General features: G+C 43.1%; 1 long non-coding RNA gene across 2 annotated transcripts; it reads left to right on the forward strand.

Moving 5' to 3' along the window:
* The first annotated feature begins 1973 nt into the window (after window positions 1-1973).
* On the forward strand, window positions 1974-22988 carry LOC101686904. 2 transcript variants are annotated; one of them, XR_001182085.2, is made up of 4 exons: window positions 1974-2057; window positions 2486-2617; window positions 13104-13258; window positions 22725-22988. It is a non-coding gene; the product is annotated as an uncharacterized LOC101686904 (long non-coding RNA). The 2 variants fall into 2 exon arrangements; XR_200616.3 differs by having other exon boundaries at window positions 1994-2095.
* Window positions 22989-23397: the final 409 nt, after the last annotated feature.

Below are 23397 nucleotides of genomic sequence, written 5' to 3' on the forward strand. Positions count from 1 at the left end.
TGTACGAGGAACTGCCTTCTGAAGGTACTGCATTTTGCGGTTTCTTAGGTTAGAACTTATTAACATGTACTTTAATGAACACCCTGAATCAGTTCCTAAGACTTCCGTAACAAAGCATCACAAAGTGGCTTAAACCACAGAAACTTATTATCACAGCTCTGGAGGCAAAAGGCAAAATCAAGGCATCAGCATGGCCATGAGCTTCTGAAATCTGCAGGGGAGTCCTCCTTGCCCCTCAGGTTCTGGGGGGTCCACTGGCAGTCTTTGGTGCTCCTTGGCTTGTAGGTACATCATCTCTATCTTCATCTGGTGCTTTCCCTGTGTCTTCACATTGTCTTCCCTCTGTGCATGTTGGCCTCTGTGTCCCAATTTCCCATTTTGATAAAGGCACCAGTTGTGTTGATTTGGAGCCCATCTCAAATGACTTCATCTTGACTTGATTACCTCTGTTAAGACCCATCTCCAAATAGGATCACATTCTGAGGTATTGGGGTTTGGGACTCCTGCATATCTTTTGGGGAGACCCAGTTCAGCCCATCACACACACCAGTGTTTACTGAGGCCTTATGGTACTCAAGGCATCTCTCTGAGCATTTATACAGATTACCTTATTTTGTTATTGTGGTGACTTCATGAAGGAAGTTCTCTTCATGAAGGAAGCTGCCTCTTCACAGGGTAATGAAACAGGGGTGCGGAGGTATGAGGTGATGCTCCAGGTCACACAGACTAGAGGTGAACCCTTGTGTCGGCACCCAGAACCTGCACTGTGTGGTCTTTTCCATCTCTCAGAACGGAGCTCTAGCCATCAGGAATGAGAGAGGCAGGAAGACCAGGCTGTCCCTGGGGATCCTCTGCCCCACTGATTACTCCGCAATGGCCTGAGACATGGGCCTACTTTGCTCTGAGAGGCCATAAGGAGATTCCAATACGTATGTGCTAACTGAGGTGAGTGGACCAGGCGCTCCCAACTTTGGTCTTTTGGGAGCCCAGGCAGGCCACAGTGGGGTTCTCTGTCTTGCATCTGGCTGTTTCCCTATGGCTGTGGATCTCCTTTGTAAGTGGTAGTGCACTCTTGCGTGACATCTGGCCTCTCCTTGTGGCCACCTCTGTGTCTCTGGGAGCTTCCCTTTCTGTTTCTGCTTCGTGCCCATGGGTCTCTAAGGGGTCTGAGGTCAGCTTCAGGAATCCAGGCTCTTCTGTGTTTGTAGTGGAACTACTTGGAGGTGAGTACACCATGTGGGGTGTGTTGTGGGAGGTGTGACTGTGGAGTTCCATTGGAGCTGGATAACAGAGAGCTGAAATGCTGATGGGCAGCAATGGGCCATTTGGGGTGAGATTCTCACTGCGTGTTCTTGAGGCTACCTGGTTCTTGGGAGAAACTCAGAGTCCTCTTGCCCCAAGAACCCACTGTAAAGATGGCATCTACTGATTAACACCCAAGGGAAGAGTTTGTTCTAGCCTTGTTTAGATGGTGATGTCCTACCATCAAGTTGCCTACTGTCCCCATATCCCCCTTTCCAGCCCATAAGCTCTGAAAGCAGTTTCAATTACAAATGACATCAGATCTAAATCGGGATCTGAGGAAAGCAGCCTGCTTTTAATCAATCACTCCAGTTCACTGCTCTATGTGCCTGCTGGCAAAAAATAGATTCAGGCCGTTTAATAAGATGGCTCAGCCAAGGAGTTAGCATGACCTGTGGGTTCCTTACTCAGGAGCAGCAGGCGGGGCTCTGGGAACAGACGGCACCTGCAGGGTGGCGGGGAGTTCCGGGGGCTTCTCAGAAGAGCTGTTGGTGACCGTGGGTTTCTGACTGACATTTCTCGTTTACAAGGTGACCCAAGCACAGGACCTTTTAATTAGCCCACAGATCCGTCGTGCTTTGTGTGGGTGACTGTCAGTTTCTCTGCCTTCTGCGGCCCTCTGTTGCCATGGCAACGCTCTCCCAACAATGGATAAGGCTGCAGGGTGGGGGTGGGGAGTGGGGGGGCGGCAGAGATGCGGGAAGCCCTGTGCCAGCTCCCAGCCAGATAGTAAATATTCATGATAAGACCGTGAGGTGAAAAACTGCATTGCCGATGAGTTTTATTATTCAGGGTCAGCATTACGCAGTGCTGGGTGGGTGGGTGGGGGGGAGTTGGTGGAAAAAAGGAGCTTGTTTACCTTAAGGCTAAAACACAGAAGCAAAAGTACCCAACTCTCAAAAAATTTACCCAGAGAGTGTGAATGCTTCTCAGCTGTTGTGTCTTGCCTTTATTAATATCAAATATTTCCGTGGAGGTAGAAAGAATATGGGATTATCTTTATTAACAAGTAGTATTACTGTAATATTTTCTTGCCCATCTATTTGTTTAATAATACAGAGTCACAAGGGAATGTGATTAAAAAGCTGAGATCCAGTCAACCTGTAATTAATAGTCTTCTGGGCACATTTAAGCTGCCCTGGCCTTATGAACATGTTTATATCTTCCTGTGATGACATTTTAGGATGAACGAATCTGAGCGTTGATACTATATCTATGGAAAAAAAAAAAGTCTGTTCCTCCAACACACTGCTAAATTGATCTTTTGGATAGTTCCAGAAGAGAAGTGATGGGAACCGGTCACAGGCAAATTCAGGTAAAACCTTTCTCTGTCCTTGGGTCACTAGGGTCTGGCATTCCTGGAGGGCTCTCGGGTGCTGGTTGGTCCCCAGGCTGGTTGGCAGGAGAAGACTAGAGCCAATGAATAGGGCAGTCTGGGCCAGAGGCTGAGAAACAGGCCTTCTTTTCACCTGAAAATTTAATTCCATGAGAGAATTATAAATTGCCAGTTGGATCCTTAGATCCTCGTAGGAAATCATTCCATAGTAATGGGGCTGCTTCAACAGAGGGAAGACTTGCCACGTCAATACTTATAGGAGTATTTCATTAAGTGTTAAATAACTATTGTAATTATATTACCTGCAGCTTACTTGATTATTTAATTCAGTCTGTTGAGGAATTAATTACTATTTAATCAGTGCTGTCATTTAGAGGACAGACATAATCACCGAGGCTCTGTGCTGGTAATGACATGCTACCATTCTTTCTCTCGGTCTGATGTGGTCTAACAGGCCATGTTCCCATCAGCACGCTGGAGCCTTCAGATCCAGATGAACGTGGGCTGGGTGTTGGCAGGGCACCTGTAGGGAGCCGTTCAAAGTGTATCTGCAGGTCTCAGGGGGACATTGCCTGTTCGTCTTGGCACTGTTTCTAGTACCTCTGGATGGCAGGGTCAGGAGCATCTTCCATAGTGAATGTCAGAGTGGAAGCCCATGGCTGGCCAAGGCTACAGGAGGTAGAAAAGCAAAGCCATATTTTAAAATTTCCAGTAGGCCTTCCACTATTGCTAGAAGAGGAAAGCTGATAAATTTTAAAATATCTGTCTGCAAAAGAAACTGTCAAGAGAATGAGAAGACAAGCCACACATTAGAAGAAAATATTTGCAAAAGACACATATGATATATCCAAAATATACAAAGAACTCATAAAATTGAACAATAAGGAAATGAACAGCCTGATTAAAAAAACGGGCCAAAGACTTGAACAGACACCTCACCAAAGATGATACACAGATGGCTAACAAGCATGTGAAAAGATGTTCCACAGCAGGTCTCATCAGGGAAATGCAAATAAAGCAACAATGGGATACCACTACACACCTATTAGAAGGGCTGACATTGAGAGCCCTGACAGCACCAAATGGTGGTGAGGATGTGGAGCCTCAGGAACTCTCACTCATTGTTCATGGGAATGCAGCATGGCGCAGCCACTGTGGAAGACATTTTGGCAGTTTCTTACAAAACTGAACATACTCTTAACCATATGTTCCAGAATTTGTGATCCTTGCTATCCGCCTAAAGAAGTTGTAAATTTATGTCCACACAAAAACCTGCACACAAATGTTTATAGCAGCTTTATTCATAATTGCCAAGACTTAGAAGCAAGCTAGATGCCTTCGGTAGGTGAATGGATAAGTAAACTGTGAAACATCCACACAATGGAATATCATTCAGTGCTAAAAATAAATGAACTGTCAAGCCACGAAAAGATACAGAGGAGCCCTAAATGCATACTACTAAGTGAAGGAAGCCAGTCTGAAAAGACCACATACAGTATGATTCCAACTGTATGACATTCTGGAAAAGGCAAAACGACAAGACAATAAAATCAGTCTTTGCCACAGGCTGAGGACTAGGGGAATAGGAGGAGCACAGAAAATGTCTAGGACAGTGAAACAACCCTGTGTAGTACTATAATGGTGGATAAGCATCATTACACATTGCGAAAACCCAGAGACACAACATCTCGAGTGAACCGTAATGTAAATGTGATCCCTGATGATGGTGGGGAGTCCCTGCAGGGTCATCATCCCAGCATATGTGACTGCTCCAGTGTGGGACATTGATAGTGGGGTAAGGGGAACACATTATACATGTGTTGAGGCAGGAACTATGTGGGAACACCATACTTCCCCCACAATTGTTCTGTGACCCTAAACTGTTCATGAAATTAAGGCTTACTAATTTAAAAAATAATGCACAAGAGAAAAGGCATGTAAGTGGACAAGATTACAATGGAGACTTCAAGATTACCAAAGAATCATCCCCTTTCATTGTGTGTAGCTACATATCTGGGGCTCTTTGCAAGACCCAACCAAGTCTTGGACTGTCGTGTAAGATGGACATATACGCAGGTGAGGACCTGGTGGTGAGCCAGCTTCTTTTCCTTTCTTGTGAGGCTGCTGAAAAAATCACTGGCTGAGGGCTCAGGACAAATCATGATGGAGTTTTCAAGTGCTCTGGGTTCTGTTGGGCAGCAAGATCTGGAAGAAAGATAACTGTGGACATTTCAAACTTGAGAAGAGAGACCACCTTTCCACATCATCTCTGGGCCTCTGCTGCCTGTGCAGAGTGAATGGTTTCTCCTGTGATTGGCGTGAGAAGCCAGCATTAAATCAAGTGACACCTAGAAAGTGCTGAGGAAGTTTTTCTGTGGAAAAATTTTCAATTATATTCAACCTATAAGAACGTCAATTCACCTGATTATAATAGCTGTGATTTATTGCGTGCCTTCTACGTGCCAGGGATATTTTTTACCAGAATGAGTAGGTAAGTACCATCCTCTCTCTTGTAAATGTGGGAGGGAAGTTCACAGAGGTTAAGTGACCTTCCTAAGGAGCTATGTAAAGTGAGGGCAAAATGGGAATTCCAACTCGTTGGCGAACTCCGAGGCTGATGTGGTTTTTAGCACATCTCCTGTAGTCTTCCTCTGGCTCTGACACAGCTTGGGGAAATCCTAGCTCAGCCACTCCAAATTCTTTAAACCACTGGTAGATTTGGTTGACCATCTTCCAGAAGGCCCTGCTTTTGCCACTAAGAGTCTGGAATGGGGATAGAGCCAAATGTTGAAGTCAAGGCTCTCTTTCCTTCACCTAAGAGATGCCATTTGTCACCAGTGGACATTCTAGCTCTATTGACTGCTACACCCAACTTGGTGAAAGAATGTCAGATTCAGGACATCCTGGGATTCCTAACACCCCCACAGCACTCATCAACAAGCAGAAATTCCCCCTGTAGAATGCTGGAATCTTTAAAACTCACGTCACGCTGAAGATGGGAACACTGTCTGTCTGCTGCAGCCCGAAGGCCCAGTCCCTCAACAGCCCACTTCCTTTTCAGCAGCTCGAAGTGTGAGGAAGTTCTTTATGGTCAGCTGCAACTCCCTTCCCCGTGTTTCCTCTTGTCAGTCGCTGCTGTGCTTCTGTAATCACTCAGAAGAGTGCCGCTCTCCACCACCTAGCCGTCAGATGGATTTTTGGCCATAGGGTTCAAGACGTTTCTCAGGCGCCTTCAGCTGTGTCTCCTGTGCTGAGGTGAACACCCAAACTGAGCCTTGAATGAAGAACTAGTGTCCAGGAGCACAGGCAAGTGCTGCTTGCACAAGCTTGCTTAGAGTCCTGTAATTTCAACTCACCGACAAGATAAGACGAGTACGGGGACGGTGGATATGTGTACAAGACAGCCAAATTCAAGTTCGTCCTTAAATCAAGCTGTGAGAGGTCTTATTCCAGCCTCCCCTAGCTGGCTACACTCTCCCTTGATCCCATGCCTGTTTGACTTGCTTTCTGTCATGTCCTTTTCCTCCTGTGGGGACCATTACAGGATCTCAACCTTGAGAAGCAGAAAGTGGACAGGCTGATTTAACTCGCACAGACACTAGCGAGAATCTACAAAATGCCTTGCCCATGGTTTCACATTTTTGAGGGAATTCAATGAATCAAGTGGTGTGTCCGTGCTAATATCTAGGTATAGAAATGCTCTGTGTACATTGCCTCTGGGATTAATAAGCTTGACTGCCTCCATCTTCTCTCGCTCTGCCCTTTTTATCTTTAAACTGTGAAGAAATATGAAATAACTGTTTTCCTTTTCAGGGAATTCACTGTGTTTTTTCAAACATATTTTTCTTTTCTTTCTCAATGTATGCTCTGGAAGATAGGGAGGAGACTTCCGGTTGTGTTAGATCCTTCATTAATGCAGAGTGTGACTTGGTCTGGGGAATTTCTTTATAAGTGCAGTGATACATTTAAAGGTAAAATTTACATTTTTTTTTCCCGCCAATGACCAGGTGGTATCTGAATAGCACCTTTTATGTGGATGTAGGAAAAAAGGTCTTTCTTTAATAAGCAAAATGAACAGCTGACTCATTCCTCTAATCGTGAGTCATTCAGATACTGTATTCGTATCACCCAGCATCTTTTTGTTACTGCTTTACCTCTAAGATGAATGAGGCCACTGCCTATGTACCGTTGAAGCCTTGCGTCTCATGAGGCCCAAATTCCAGAATGATGATAGATCAGTGCAGATTGTTGTAAATGCAAGTCATAAGTGCCCCAGAAATGATTTTAACAGGTGCGGAATTTGTGGTGTTGCAGAAACACAATTAATTTCAAGATTCAAATACTGGTATTTTCTAAAAAGTTCAGCAGAATAAAAGAGGCTTGCTGCACTGGAGCTGCAGAATGCACAAATGAGCAGGGAACCACACAGGCAGGATCGTTTGGAATGTATGATCATCTGTATCCCAGCATTGATAGCTTAGCCGCCTCCTATAAATGAAGGGCGGTTTCAGTTCGGCCATCCCTGCCGGAACGGCTGACAAGTTTTGGCGTCTTCATTTGAAATGTGCAGTCTGTGTTCAACAGGGCTTTTTACCCTAGATTTGTTAACCTATCATAATGAGAATCTATAATGCAGAGGGAGTTTTGGGTTTTGTAGCTGGGCACAGGGTGCAATGAGATTGAGAATACAGTTTCTTGGCACGGAGCATGAATTATGATTTCCATAATGGGCTGCAGTTCCCTGTAAAATACTTCCTATTTATTGAAAGTAAATGTTAAATTGTTAACAGTGTATTTCTCTGCATTTCTCAAATTATTATTTTGTGGCAAGAAATAAAATATGGATTTCAGTCTTAAAAGCCTTTACAGTAAGCATCAATTCAAAACACGGCAGCAGGCGTGAATCCATGGACAGCAATAGGGTGCACCCAGCTACTCCAGAGCCTCAGATCGCAGATGACCTGGTGGCTCTCGCCATTGGCTTGAGTCACCAGCCCAAGACATATTTGCTGAACTTGGCTCAGGGGGGCTGTGAACCCAAATGATGGCCACCTTCTATGTAAATGCAGTTAAACTCTGTGACAGTTGGTGAGTCAGGTGTGTGTGTGTGTGTGTGTGTGTGTGTGTGTGTGTGTATGACAAGCCTGTGCTTCACGTTTAATTTGACTGTGCAGTTTCCACGGCATCCTGTGATGCTTTTGTTTGTCCTTGTGGAGATGAGCTACATTTGCAGCTGTCGCTTGTCTGAACCCTCGAACACATGTCCGAGCTGCACAGACATGCACCCGTGGGTATGGGGGGGGTTGGTGAAGCACAGTGAGTCTAGGCAGGAGGAGAGTGGCAGGATCACATGGGTTGCCCCAGGAGTGCAACACAAGGCTAATGCTGGAGATGGCTGACTGACTGATTCCGTGCATTCGCCCATCTAAGTGCCTTGAAGCCGAGCAGAGCCACAGGACACAGATTGGTCTCCTGTGGCCACCATACAAAATGACACAAGGTAGCCCCTCTGGTGCTTACTGGCCATCCTTGGGGATCCTTGGTGTCCTCACCTGTGGTCACACCACTGCAATTTCTCCTTGAGTCTTCACATGGTGGTCTGTGTGTCTGGGTGTCTGGGCGTGTGTTTGTGTGCATGTGCGTGCCCAAATTTCCTTCTCCTAGGTATAATCACTGGGTGAGGGCCTAACTAGCCCACCCTGACCTCATCTTAATGTGATTACAATGACCTTCCCCTCCCACTGATAAACCCACCATCACCCTCTGCTTCTGCTCATATTATAGGTTTGATGCTTTATAGGAAATTTTATAGGAAGTTTTACCCCCCCCCAATTTTTAGCTGCATTTTTTGAGGCAAAATTGATGTAAAGCACTACTCATATTGGAGGAGATTCTGCTGAGTAAAATAAGTCAAGCAGAGAGAGTCAATTATCATATGGTTTCACTTACTTGTGGAGCATAAGGAATAACACGAAGGACATGGGGAGATGGAGAGGAGAAGTGAGTTGGGGGAAATTGGAGGGGGAGATGAACCATGAGAGACTATGGACTCTGAGAAACAAACTGAGGGTTTTGGAGGGGAGAGGGGTAGGAGGTTGGGTGAGCCTGGTGGTTATTAAGGAAGGCACGGATTGCATGCAGCACTGGGTGTTATATGCAAACAATGACTCATGGAACATGACATCAAACACTAACGATGTACTGTGTGGTGACGAACATAACACAATAAAGAAAACAAAGTACACAATTTGACGAGTTTGGAAATACATGAACACCCTTGTTACCACCGCACAAACCATACACATACCTGTCACTTCCACAGTTTTCCTTGCACCCCGTCCCTCTATTGTGGTAAGAATTCTTATCATGGGATCTACTCACTTAGCACGGGTTTAAGTGTATAATACAGCATTTTGGACAGTAGATACTATGTGTATAGGAGAGCTCTAGAATGTTCAGCATGTATAACTGAAACTTGATACCAATGGAATAGTTCCCCATTTCTCTGCCTGCAGTCCCAAATAGCCACCATTCTACTCTCTGCCTCTATGAGTTTGACTCCTTCAGATAAATCCTAGAAGTGTATCTGTGCCATATTTGTCTTCTGTGACCGGCTTATTTTCCTTAGCATGATGTCTTTCAGGTTCATCCATGTCGTTGCAAATGATGGGATTTCCCTTTTAAAGACAGAATAATACCCCGTTGTATAGACAGACCGCATTTTCTTTAGCCATTCAACTGTCAATTTGGGACATTTGGGTTGTTTCCATATCTTGCCTTTTGCGAGTAATGCTGCAGTGAGCACGGGAGCGCGGATATCTCTTTCAGATTCAGATTTCAGTTCTGTTGGGTATCTGCCCAGAAGACCGATGGAACAGAATAGAGAGTCCAGAAATAAATGATGCATATACGGTCAACTGCTTTTCAACCAGGGTGCCAAGAATACATAATAAGGAAAGAACAGTCTGTTCAAAAAATGGTGTTGGGAAAACTAGTTATCTAATGTGAAAGAATGAAATTGAATCCTGGTTTTACTCTTAAAAAAACCCTCAAAACCCCAAACCACACACACACAAAAACCCACTTCAGAATGGTTAAAGATGTAAAAGAAAGACCTGAAACTAAAAATGTTTCAGGAGATAACACAGGGGAAAGTTGTCATGACATTGGGCTTGGCAATGACTTCTGGAATATGACGCCAAAAGCCCAACAATAAAAGAAAAATTAGACAAATGGAACTATGCTAATTTAAAAAACTTCTGCACAGCAAAGGAAACAACAAAGTAAAAGGCAACCCAGAATGGGAGGAAACATTTACCACCTATATATCTGATAAGGGATTAATTTTCCAAATCTCCAAGGAACTCCTACAACTCAATAGTGAGACAAAAACAAAAAACAAAAAAATCTAATATTGAAAATGGGTAAAGGAGCTGAATTTATTGCCAGAGAAGATGCACAACAGACCAGCTGGTGAACAAAAAGATGCTCGACGTCACTCATCATCAGGGAAATGCCAATCAAAACGACAACAAAAATGTCACCGCATATCTGTGAGATAGAGGATAGATACTATCAAAAAAGATAGTTGTCAGGGTTGTAGAGAAATTGTACACTGCTGGTGGGAACATCAAATTGTGCAGCCGCTATGAAAAAGAATACGGAGATTCCTCAAAAATTTGAAAATGCGAATACCATATAAGCCAAGCAAAGTCAAGCTAAGGGGTTGCTAACCTTGTCCACTTTCACCAAAATCATAAATAGACCAGGGGTGCGTCAGTCTGACTGAGCATCTGACTCTTGGTTTTGGCTCAAGTCATGATCTCAGAGTTGTGAGATCGAACCCCAAGTAGGGCTCCATGCTCAGTGGGGAGTCTCCCCCTGCTCCTCCCCACTGCTCACACTCTCTCTCCCACTCTCAAATAAATAAATAAATCTTTAGAAAATTGTAAATAGACCAAGGCTTTTTTTCCAGTAAGATCAAGTTCACATGTCCCCTGGAGTCGTCAATTCTAAAGGGTTATATTGAACCCACTACAGCGCACATATCTTGTTCTTGCCAGTGGGCTGAGATTTATTTATTTTCATTATATTTATTTATTTTCATTAATATGCTATTTATTTTTTTATTTTCAGCAATTAGTTTATTTTCATTAATTTGTTTTCATCTATATATTTGAATTTATCATTAATATACTTTTATTTATAAAATATTTATCTATCTATCTATCTATCTATTTATTTATTTTCATTAATATACTATTGGATTTGTGTGGCATTTCTGAGCTGAGGCATTTAATAATTGGGTGCAGGACCCTCCAGGGCCCTCTTTTACTATGTCCATGGTGGAAGTCACATGTACCAGATGGGGCAATTATAGCTTGGCAGAGGCTCTGCGGAAGAGAGGTACACTAGATGTTTGCCTGGACTTACACTGGACATTGTAAGAAAGAGTGAAGAACAAGGTAAGCTGTGTTAAGCCACCCAGGGGCTGAGGAGCAACTCCTCGGGGTGAGGAGGTTAAGGACCATATGGAGCAGGTATGCCCCATCCCCTTCTTTCAGATCTGTGTGCTTGAACACCTGTGTCTTCTCCTCTCTTTGTCATGGGTCAAGCTCAGGGCACAGGTTCTGTCTCTTCCATGGGAGCTCTGTGTGGCCCAGCCCTGCTAGTGATGGTAGCTAGGTGAATCTGGCTAATTCTGAAGCTAGGGATTAAGACCAGTTGGCAAGATGACTGAAACCATGATCTTCAATGTCTACTTACTGATAAAAATGCACTATCTTCATATTAATTATTTCCCCTGATGTTTTCTCCTAGATGGTTTAGAATATGGGTGAGGGAAAAAGAGTGACATTCACTGGTCTCTTCAAATCCTTCTAGAAGCATTATATCCATAAAACCATACCAAAGTCTCACAATAGAAATATTCAGAGTAATAAATCACTTTAAGGGTATAAAATAGTATTAATAAATACTAATATTTTTGAAATGCTTACTATGTGCTGAACATTATTGCAAGCATATATGTCTGTCTGTCTCTCTCCATCCACCCATCCATCCTCATTTAATTCCCATGACAATCTTCAGAAGTAGGTAGTTTCTCTCATTTATTAAAGATGACAAAACTGAGGCACCGAGTTGTAATCTTTCTGTAGTAACCAGCTTCATGGTCTACATTTAACTCTCTTTTCTTCTAAAATATGAATTGTTAAAATAAAAATTCTAGTTGAATGACTAGATGATATCAAGGAAATTGTCTACTGCATAGAAGAAAGGACAAACAGGTGATACTGTAGGTTTGTTCAAGCAGCCTTTCCTATCTCTAGATCAAGAAGTACTTCTCACCATTCTTCTAGTAACTTGCTGGTTTCACCTGTCACGTTTGAGTCTCTAGTCCATGTATGAGATGACATAGGGATCCAGATTTCTTTTTCACCATATATTGAGCCAGGTTCTCCAACAATCCTACTGAACACTATTTCTCCAGGATTCTTGGTACCATTACTATTGTGTAAATTCCCACATATGACCTCTCTGTTTTATTTCCTTTTTCTTTTTTTGCCTTTGATTGTACCCATAGCTTATGGTTATTATTATGAGATCTTTTTGAATGCCTTAATGGCTTTCTTATATTTCTTAGACACTTTATAAAATTGTCTACGAATTTGGTATCTTGTTTTTAACATTTTTTGGAGATAAATTACAAAATTTTTTAGATTTACCTTGTATTCTGCCACCTTCCCGAACACTTCCTGAACACAACAATAGATTGTCAATTATGTTGGCTTCTCTGGTAGATATTCATGGCTTCTTGAAATAATTGCAACTATATCTCTTCCTTCCCTCATTCTTACACTTATTTTTCTTTCTTATCAAGAAGTATGTTCAACTATAGAGATGAGAGTGGGATTTTTTCCAGATCTAAAATGAATGCTTATAGGCTCTTACTTTCTAGTCTTGTTTTTTGTTAGATTTTTATTTGCCAAATTTTAACATCAGTTATGATAATTCTTTGCTTGATTGGGATGCTCATTTGATTTTTTTAATCTCTTAGTCTATTGATGTTATGTTAGCAACTTTTAAAATAATGAACCATTTTTGCATTCCTAGGATCAATTCTCCCTGCTAATGTTGTTTTATTTTCATTAATACACTATTGAATTTGGTTAGCTACTATTTCATTTAGGGATCTTTGTATCCACATTCATGAGCGAATTAGGCTATGCATTTTATTACTCATATTGGTCTCCTTAGTTTTGAAGTGAATACATGCGTATTTAGAGTTTTGTATTTGTTTTGCAATGACTTTCTAGGTGTGGCAGAACACAGAAAGAAAGCTAAGCTTATTTTGGTTTCCTGTGCTTATTTATTTTTTTTTTAAAGAGAGGAGAATTCACTGAAAATTTATGAATACAAGATAACTATTTTTCTTGTACCATTTTGCATTTTATCTAATTTTTAGGGATGTATCAGACATTTCTGCAAAGAAGACATCCAGATGGCCAACAGACACATGAAAAAGTGCTCCATATCACTCGGCATCAGGGAAATACAAATCAACTTGAATTAAGTTTTCAAGTTCATCCTGCATAACTAGGTTTCCTAGTGTATTACTGCGTAAGTACTGATACAGACACTACTCTGTGTTGTTATTATTTTAAATCTCTATCATATCTGGGATCATGTCCCCTCCACTGCTTCACGCTGTTTTTGGATCTTTCACTTTTTGTCCTGGATCAGTTTGCCAGTGGCCTATCTTAATAATCTTTTAATACATCAGGTTTTGATTGCATGCTCTTTTCTATGATACTTCTGTCTCTGTTTTTTCTAACCTTCCTTTTTATTTCCTGTTTATTTCCTGCTTTTTCTTTTTCCACCTCCTAAGTTAACACAGTATTGTTTTCTAGTGACAGTCAATGAATAGGAAGTTAAGTTAAATGCATTTTATGGAGAGTTTCAGAGGCAACCCACAGAAGAACCAGAGATCCCTCTGTGGGATGACGTTGTGAACACTGGTTTCATCCTCCAGCTCCACCACATCTGGCCACATCTCAGTGCCCTTTGGTCCTGTTGCTTCATATGGAAGTCACCAAGTCCATTCATTCCCAAACTTGTTCTTATCAGCCACCTGCTCCAAATTCCAGGACTTACGTCCAGACTTCTGAATTCCACAGTGTAGGTACCAAAAGTCTTTCTAAAAAGTTCCCTTGAGGAAATTAATGAAATCAATTCGCTGCATGATAATTTGGGAATCACTGACTGTATATCAACTTTCAATAGAAGCAAATAACCCCTATTCTGGGTTGTTAATGGGGTAAGGTCTAAAATTCTCCTGAAAAGACAGTTTCACAGTCCAAAGTGTTCTCTCCATGTGCTTCTTTAACGTATTATGCCCTTTCCTCAGTCAACCTAGCTGTGCGTCTAATTCCCTTCCCTTTGTCAAGGGTTTGCTTAAACCTTACTTTCTCAATGCAGTTTACTCTGACCACCCTCCTTAAAATTGTACCCATGTCAATCTGAGGGGTCTGAAGGGGTGGGGGGTTGGGAGGTTGGGGGAACCAGGTGGTGGGTATTGGAGAAGGCACGTATTGCATGGAGCACTGGGTGTGGTGCAAAAAACAATGAATACTGTTTGCTGAAAATAAAAAAAAAATTATGATTCTTGATGACTTGAGCAACATGCAATGTGGGAAAAACAGACAGAAGCGGTATGTGTGTGTGTTTCATCTACTCAATTTGTGTCCTGAACTCCCCTCAAAGTTCACCTTTGGTCACCATCACTAGCAGGTGAATGTGGGAAAAAGCAAGGAATGGGATCTGGGAGTTTGCTGAGAATCTGTTTACCAACAAAGAGAGATCCAGTGGTCTGCAGAGCTTCAGTTCTGCACCTTACGTTGGAGATAAGAAAGCTACTTGTCTGCCAGCACTAAGCTATGGAATCCCCTCTGGGTAAATGCCCAGTTACACTATGTGGGAATTTTCCTAGGTATGGATTTTTGAAAATTTTCCTTTTGTGACATGAGTGATGGAACCCGTATCTTTACATTTACCACAATTTCAGTTTCTGAGTTACTGTGCTGATCCTTTTCGCTTCTGAGCCCACATAATGGTGATCAAAGCTCTCTGAATGTCTTGTGAGAAACATTTCACTCCTCCATCATGATGAGACATAGGCCAATAAATCCAAATAACAAAACACTTTTATAAACAAAAAAATTTAAAAAATTGTACCCACGTCTCTGTTAAATGTCTATACTTTTCATTCTCCCATTGCCTTTTTCTCCTTCCTAATATTTCATATGAATTCTCATATATTTTATCTCAAACTGAGAGGATGAGAGCTCCACAGCAAGAATTTCCTTGTGTTTCCTGATGTTTTCAAGGCCTAGGACACTGCTGTGCACATAGTAGCTGCTTAATGAGATTTCTTGAACGGAAAAGTATAGGGCTTCATGATTCATGTACTATTAGCAATGCTCTGCCTCCTACAGGTTTCTACAAAACAAACCAATGACCTGGTTAACATTTAGGGTGAATATATATTGAACTGCTTTTGAATTTGGTTTTTCCCTTTCTCTATTTTTGAAGAGATTTTTCAAGACTCAAATGTAAATCTCTCTGGTCTGGATGGAATACAGCATTTCATTTTGGTTTTTACCTTCTTATCTGGGGCATAAGCTGGGTACATATTTTGACCAGTTGGTGAAAGAAATACGATTCAATATATTCTAGTGGATATTTTTTTACATATGGATCCCCCACTGTATTCTACAACACTTACATTTTGGGTAAAAAATATTAATATTTAAGCAACTAAAACTTAGAGCTTTTAAAACTTTGAGCTGCTACTCATCCATTTATCCAGTCATTGGTTTTCTTGAACACCAACATGTGGCCAGTGTTGGGCTGGGAGTTGAGGAAGTGTCCTCACAGTTTATGAGTAAGTGCCTGTGTGTATGTATATGAGGTCTCTTCAAACAATACATTTTAAAATTTCTATCAACTGGTTGGTTGAGTATGATTTTGAAAGTGCTCAAGAGTTCTAAAGGGCAAATGGTTGCACCAAGTTTTAGACGACATTAAAGATGTGTTTTACTGGCCTGAAATCAGAATTCCTAGGCTCAGTGAATGGTTTTTACTGTGACATTTGTTGTGGCCAAAGTAAGTGCCTTGACCCTTCAGAGTTGTCTTCATTGGGTTTCCTTTTCTGCTTCACAGAGAAGGAGAGGAAGTGTGGGATGGGCCTTGGATCTCTAAGATATGCTATTTCAAGTATTTTATTACACAGCACACTAATCCTACAACAAAATAAGAATGACAGTCCATGCAAACTTGCAAAATAGAAAAATATTGTTTTGGATAGTTATTAATAGAAAAAAGAGACTGGGAATAAAAATGCCTTTAATAAAGCAATCCTTCATAATTGCAAAATCTCCATGCACCAGAAACTCCCCAGTTAACTCTAGTCACTCAGTTTTTGCTCAGATTGACCTAAAATATCTCACCTATGGCAGGAAATGACACCAGACCATTTTAATATGGAAAGTAATTGCTTTGTCATTCTTTTTTCATGCATTAGGATGATGGAATATTAGTATCTTTTTTTTTTCCATCTCTGAGAAGCTTTAAAAGGGAAACTATTCTTGGTTTTGTTTTAGTTGTAAAAATGTTGGCTCTTGGTTACTGTTGCCAACTTCAGAGGGAGGGCCAGAGGACTGTGGGCAAAGTGGGAGCCAGGAGAACGTGGGGTGAGAGGGACAGGTTCTTTGAGGCTGAGTAGCCTGAGAAGGAGGAGGATGGCCCATCTTAGAGCTATTGTGGTCCATTGTGGGTCTCCTGACCTGCTCCCCAGTGTAACCCCATACCCTCTGGCTGAGAACCAAATGCACTGGGATCTCTAGAGTTTCCAATGACCTCATGTCCCCAATATGGACAGCCCCCAATCAACAGAGGTCTCAATATGCTCCTCAGACAGGAGAAAATGACATCCTCATGCTAACCAGTGTGGACTTATAGCCAATAAACAAAAAGGCCACCTAAAGCTGTGGCCAAGCATGGTTTCCTGGAGTAAGTGTGACCAGGAGAGGGAAGAGCCCTAACACTATGACCCTGCCATTGCACTCCTGGGTATTTACCCCAAGGATACAGATGTCGTGAAAAGAAGGGCCATCTGTACCCCAATGTTTATAGCAGCAATGGCCACGGTCGCCAAACTGCGGAAAGAACCAAGATGCCCTTCAACGGACGAATGGATAAGGAAGATGTGGTCCATATACACTATGGAGTATGATGCCTCCATCAGAAAGGATGAATATCCAACTTTTGTAGCAACATGGACGGGACTGGAAGAGATGATGCTGAGTGAAATAAGTCAAGCAGAGAGAGTCAATTATCATACGGTTTCACTTATTTGTGGAGCATAACAAATAGCATGGAGGACACGGGGAGTTAGAGAGGAGAAGGGAGTTGGGGGAAATTGGAAGGGGAGGTGAACCATGAAGAGACTATGGACTCTGAAAAACAATCTGAGGGTTTTGAAGGGGCGGGGAATGGGAGGTCAGGGTACCAGGTGGTGGGTATTATAGAGGGCATGGATTGCATGGAGCACCGGGTGTGGTGCAAAAATAATGAATACTGTTATGCTGAAAATAAAAAATAAATTAAAAAAATAAAAATATAAGCAATGAAATATCCCGTAAAAAAAAATCTTTTATTGTTCCTAATTCTAAAAAAAAAAAAAAAAAAAAAAACAATAAAACAAAAACCAAACACTACATAAAGCAAGTAATTTCTGAGGTTTTAAAGAAGGAAAAGAAGCCAGCTGAAAGTCCTGTTTGTTTCACCTCTAACCATTTAACTGATTATTGCAACTAAAGTGAGCTGAGGTAAGAGAGAAAAATCAACATGGAAAATATCTTTACTGAGAAATTAGCTAAGAAAGAGTCTGTCAACCTGACTGGACAGGTAGAAAGAGATACCCGAGGCATTGCCCAACGGAGGAGGGAGTCACGGCACCCCTCCCAGGGGAGCTCCTGGAGCACCGTGGCCGCAGGTCCAGTCTGCTGGGCTTGGAGGGCTTGGGGTCTCCTCCAGGTCCCCCTCCAAGGGCCAGCTTCTGGCTCCCAAACCTCACCTCTGCTTATCTGCTGCTGCCCACCCCAGAGTCTATCTGTGGCTTTTTCAAGTTTCCAGAAAATGTCTCAGTCCCTCTTGGTCTTGGTTTCCTTGTCTGAAAACTGAAATCAGAAATGTATCCGCCTCATAAGGCTATTGTGGAGTTCAAATGAATTCTTAGATAGTTAGGCTTAGAACAGTGTTGGGGGGTGTGCTTGAGGAGTTCAGTCATTAAGCATCTGCCTTTGGCTCAGGTCATGATCCCGGGGTCCTGGGATTGAGCCCCATGCTGGGCTTCCTGCTCAGTGGGGAGTCTGCTTCTCTCTCTCTCATTCCCCCTGCTTGTGTTCCCTCCCTGTGTCTCTTTCTGTCAAATAGATAAATAAAATCTTTAAAAAACAACAAAAAAGAACATAATGATGCTCAGTAAGTATTAGCAGGTGATGGTGCTGGTGCCGGTGGCTGTGCTGGCAGTGGCGGTGGGGGCGATGGTGGTTATTAGTTCTGTCGGTCAGCTCTCCATCCCTGGGCAGAGGCCCTCCTTACAGCTCTCCCTGGGCACTCACCAGCATCCATGCTCTCCTCTTTCTAGGTCCACAACTCAACTGCATTTTCCAGATCTTGTGTCTAAGTGGGGCCACGCGACTTATCCAGGTCAAGGCCAGGAGACGTGGGTGGGCCTCCTCCAGCAGCTCACTTTCCCCACAGGCCAGGGGAATGTGAAGGAGGAAGAGGCCCTAGAAATTGAGGACAGTTTAAATGTGTTTAGTGGTTACAGGGCATTTTAGCTTAGCCTTTTCCTCTTGATTGAGTTTTCCTAGTTAGTGGGTCTGAGGAACTGGTCCATGTTCTAAGTTGTTGAATTTATGAGCATAAAATTGCTAATGGTATTCTCTTGTTACATATTTAGTGGCTGCAGAATGTATAGTGACAACCCCTATTTCATTCCTAACGTATTTTTATTGTGTTATGTGAGTCACCATACAGAACATCATTAGTTTTTGATGTAGTGTTCCAAGATTCATTGTTTACGTCGAACACCCAGTGCCCCATGCCATACGTGCCCTCCTCAATACCCACCATTCCTAATATTTTTGATTAGTTTTTTAAAAAATAAAAGCTCTCAAGTCATACACCAGCTTAAAATAATGCAGTGGACGTGTTGCCTCCGTGATGTAACTCCAGCCCCCGCCTGCCGTCCAGGGCACGGTCCCAGCACTGCCGTGCTTTTCCTGCTGGCTCCCCTGTTCCTCAGCCTCCTTCCCCTTTTAAAACTTCCGGAAATATTTGCAGTCCAGAAACCCCCATGTGCTCTCCCTCGCTGAGCCTTTAAAGCTCTACTTCTTGCGAGAACCCCCTTCCTCACTTTCGCTTCCTGAGGATTCATTTGGCCGCAACTTCCTTCATGAAGTCAGGCGTCCGAAGAGGCAGAGAAGACCAGACATGTTGGGGGGTGTCTTCATGTGAATAGTCGTTCCCTGCTTTTCAGACTTCGTCCTGTGACATTGTACCGATGACATTGCCCCCTTTCTTTGCGGAGGTAAATGATGACAGCATCAACCACATCATGGAATGATGAATTTTTGTGTGCTAAGGTCTGTGTTTGAAATTTTGGCATTTTAGAGTAGGCATTATCATCATCTCATTTTGCAGCTGAGGAACTGGGACTCAGAGTCACTAGATTCTCTTGGGAAATGTGCCCGTTTCTGACCTGTTGGCTCTCGGCATCCTCACTCCTCCCTGCTCTCTGGATCTCTGACCTGGTCTTCCATGGCGGTTTGCCCACTAGGCGACTTACAGGTATTATCCTGGTGTCCTGTCTGTAAGATCCCCTGGCCTGGCATCTGTCCAGGTGATGGAGCTACCAGACTCCTCTGCAGCCTGGCTCCTCCTCCCTCTGCTCTCTTCAGACCTGGGCTTGGGGACACCTCTTCCCTGGCAAGTCCTGCTTTACCCTGCCGCCCTGCCTGGTGGTGCTCCTACACCGAACCCTTGTAAATAACCCTTGGGTAAAGAGACTTTCCTCAAATGCCCCAATTTCCCATGTGCCATCTAGTTCCTGTTGGAGTATGACAAATTAGAGCCACTGGAAGAACTGGGAATTCAGTTCTTTGTCGAGGTCTCTAGACTGGGCCGCTTCCCATGCACCTTCCAGGTTCCAGCCCTGAAAACGGACTTCTGGCCCCTTGCGCTGCCTGTGTTGTTTGCTGGGCTAGTCCATGGGCTCGGAGTTCCTTCTGGGTGACAACGTAAATGTCACCAAAACAAACAAAAAGAGTACCTTCACCAAATCCATATTCCTCTTTGGTACATTTTTATGGGCGCTTGAAGGGCTAAAGTCTACCAAATAAGTGGTTTAATTGAGACCTAAAACAAGGGAGTCAACTTTCCAGCTGATTTCTGGGGGAACTGAATGCCAGCCCTAATACACCCTCTGAACACAAAACATTCAGACAGGAATGTGTGAGGTGAAAGGGACGGGGTCCACCAGAGTGTTGGTACCACGACGTTACCGCACGTACAAGGGAAAGGACAGCATTTAGAAGTTCACTGTTGTGGGGATGATTTTGGAAATAATGCTGGAGCGGCTGGTAAGAACAGCACACGTTGTTCCCAGCCTGCTTCGGCATCCACAGCTTTTTAAAAGAAATTGCTGTTTCCCTCGTGGGTACCTCCTGGATTCCCGCACTCTGTTGGGTGTCCCTTGCTTCCTGTCACTTAATCTCATGACGACTGGACGAGGCCGGTGTGACTGCACTGCGTTACGGGGAAACAGACAGTTCAGGGGTGAAATGACTCATTCTGGGGCACAGTCGTACGTGGATGAGCCGCCGTCAAGCGCAGGTTTTCTGAGGGTGTCTTTGTCTCTCATCCGTGAATCGGATCCAGCCAGAAACAGAAGAGGAGCTCTAGGAGAAATAAATATTTAAAGAAACCCATGGTAAGACAGATGGTAATGACGTTGTTCCGCCATGGGACAGATATCTTCCCGAAACATAAAAATGGGAAAGAACTGAGGAAAACATAGTTCATACGAAAGCTGTTGGGAACCGGGCACCCACCACCTGAAGCTTTAGTGGATGCTGTGATAGACAAGGGACAGCCGTGAACAGGCTCATTTTCTGGCCGCTTCCTCTTACATGAGTCACACATTCAGAAACCAGGGATGTATGTCCACAAGCAATAATGTGCAGTGCTTATCCAAACAAGCAGAGGTTTGCTTTGCTTTGTACCTTAAAAACAATTATATAGAATAAATACGGAGGGACACTCAATTGTTCCCCTCCCAAATTGTAGATACTTATGGGCCATGCATTTTCATAGTTTTAGGGTTTATTGTCTTCCTCTGTCACCAGGGAATTGTTTCTTATCCATTAATCCTTTTCACTCACGGGTCTTTCTGTCTTCTGTCCCTGAAAGCCTGTGGACATAAGTGCTTATTTCATCTCCACTGTAACTGCTCTTGCGCAAGCCCTAACTGCTCAGGTCTGAGCTCATCTTATCCTTTCTTTCTTCAGCATCAGTATCTCCTGCTCTGGCCCATGCCCATCAGCTGAAGACTGAACTGTGCTCTATCTCACTGTAAAGAAAAATGGAAGATAAAATAAGAACCGCCTGAGATTCTGCATACCCTTTTCCTCTGGATGTCTTTGCTTCTTGTTAGAGCAAAAGCCTTACCCTTTCCTGTAGGAGGTAAGCCTCCACCTTTCCTGTAGGGTTTGACCCTCTGGCCCCATGCTCTCTCACCCTTCTTGGCTTGGTCCCCCTCCTCTTTACAGCCTCGTGGTTCAGTCCTTCCTTGCACTGTCCTCTCCGTCTATCCTCGTTCCTACGTGTTCTCACCAATGCCTCACTTTTAATGCCATCATATGCTATAGTGACTCCCAAATTATCCCCCCCCATTTCCCCTTGATCTTCAGACATTCAGATGTGAGTCTCCTTGCTCTATCTGTGTGTTGAGAGATGTTTGATGTCTGAAAAGGTTCTCATTACCTCCCATTCTGAACCAGCTCTTCCCTCCGTCTTCCCTGCTCAGAGGAGGGCACTTGTCTGGGGTCCTCCTTGGTCGTCATTCTCTTATACCCACCTCCAATCCATTAGCCCTATATTTCAGCCATGGCTTCAAAGAATACACAAATCTGAATCTGTCTGGCTCCTACCATCATGCCTAGTCTGACAGGACTCACTGGCATCTTTCACTGGGTTACCAATGATAATCTTCTGTCTTACCTGCCTATACTCTACTCATACTTTCCTGTGATACCTTTTACAATGGCTAAAGTGTCCTTTTGAAATGTACACATCCAGTTACTCCCTTGTTCAAGGTCTTCAATGTCTTCTCAACACATTTAGGATAAAATCTAAATTCACTGCCGTGGTCTACAAGACTTGAAATAGTTGGGCCCTGCATGGACCTCACTAATCTACCACCCCGCCCAGCTCCCTCCCTCTGTCCATGCTGATCTGCAGCAGGACAGGGGTTCACTGTGCTCCTCTCCTGTGCCAATCTCTGTTCTAGGCTCTAGAGATATAAGTTTAGGTTCAAGTGGGGGAAACAGACACAACTACACCTAGAGTGGGTGCAGTGTCTCCTGTGAAGAAAACAGCAGATGACAAGGACCAAGAGGGATGAAGGAAAGTATTTCAGCTCAGATGAGAAGGGGGCTTTGGGGCACAGTCCTGCTGGGAATGCATGGGGAGCCCTGGGAAGACATGGGGAAGAGCCAACCCCCCCACACAACCCAGCATGGGGCTCTAAGGGGCTGGGCAGTTCCTTTTTGAACAGGCAGGAGGCACAGGGCTGTCCCTTTTGGAAAAGCCCATGGTTCTGGAACAAAGGGTAGGTGAGGGGAAAAGAGGTTAAGGGAAGGAAACATCAGGTTATAGATAGTTTTTCAGGTGATGGGACAGAAACACAAACAGACCATGACCTCATCCCTTAACCAGATGATGCTGTCTGTTCTTTCAGGAAGAGACTGGAATATCACAAAACCCGTAGAACTCAGAATAAATAGAAAAAATGGCTCCTTCAAGTGTCGGGATCATCATCTGAAAGACTGGCAGTCCTGATCATGCAATCGCCATGTATTTTTCAGGCATCTAACAGTTAGTGGCTTTTCAAAAAATGTGTTATTTAGTTCCATTTCTGACTCATGGATTTTGATTGCTTATTGTTAGTCAGAGCCTCATTTCATTCAACTGAATGTCAAAAATAAAATAAACAGAATGGGTTTATTTGCTCCTCTTCAGTTTCATTCCATGAAATTAAATAATATCATCTGAAGCCAATCTACTTTTGAAGGGACACTTTCAGACGAATGTTTTTGGATGTACTTGTTTCTTTTAAAATAGCTTCTTAAACAACCACTTCAAGCTTTTATGTTTTACTTACAGGTGTTTTAATTTTTTTAATAATGAAGACATTAACTTTGATGTGCAGTTGTGATTTTTATCTGTATCTAGAGCTTTTTCACTTGAATTTTAATGGGCCTTAATATTTATTTTTGGGGGTGTGAGTTAGATAGAGTAGCTAAAAAAGAAAGGTTAATAAAATGTGCAAGTCTGAAATATCATGCTTATGTACTCAACATTTATTAAGCAATTTTTGTGATCCAGGCACTGTTATAAACAGAAATCCCCAC

This window comes from Mustela putorius, unplaced genomic scaffold, assembly GCF_011764305.1.
Source record: "Mustela putorius furo isolate JIRA1106 unplaced genomic scaffold, ASM1176430v1.1 tig00000107_pilon_pilon_pilon, whole genome shotgun sequence".
Classification (NCBI taxonomy): Eukaryota; Metazoa; Chordata; class Mammalia; order Carnivora; family Mustelidae; genus Mustela; species Mustela putorius.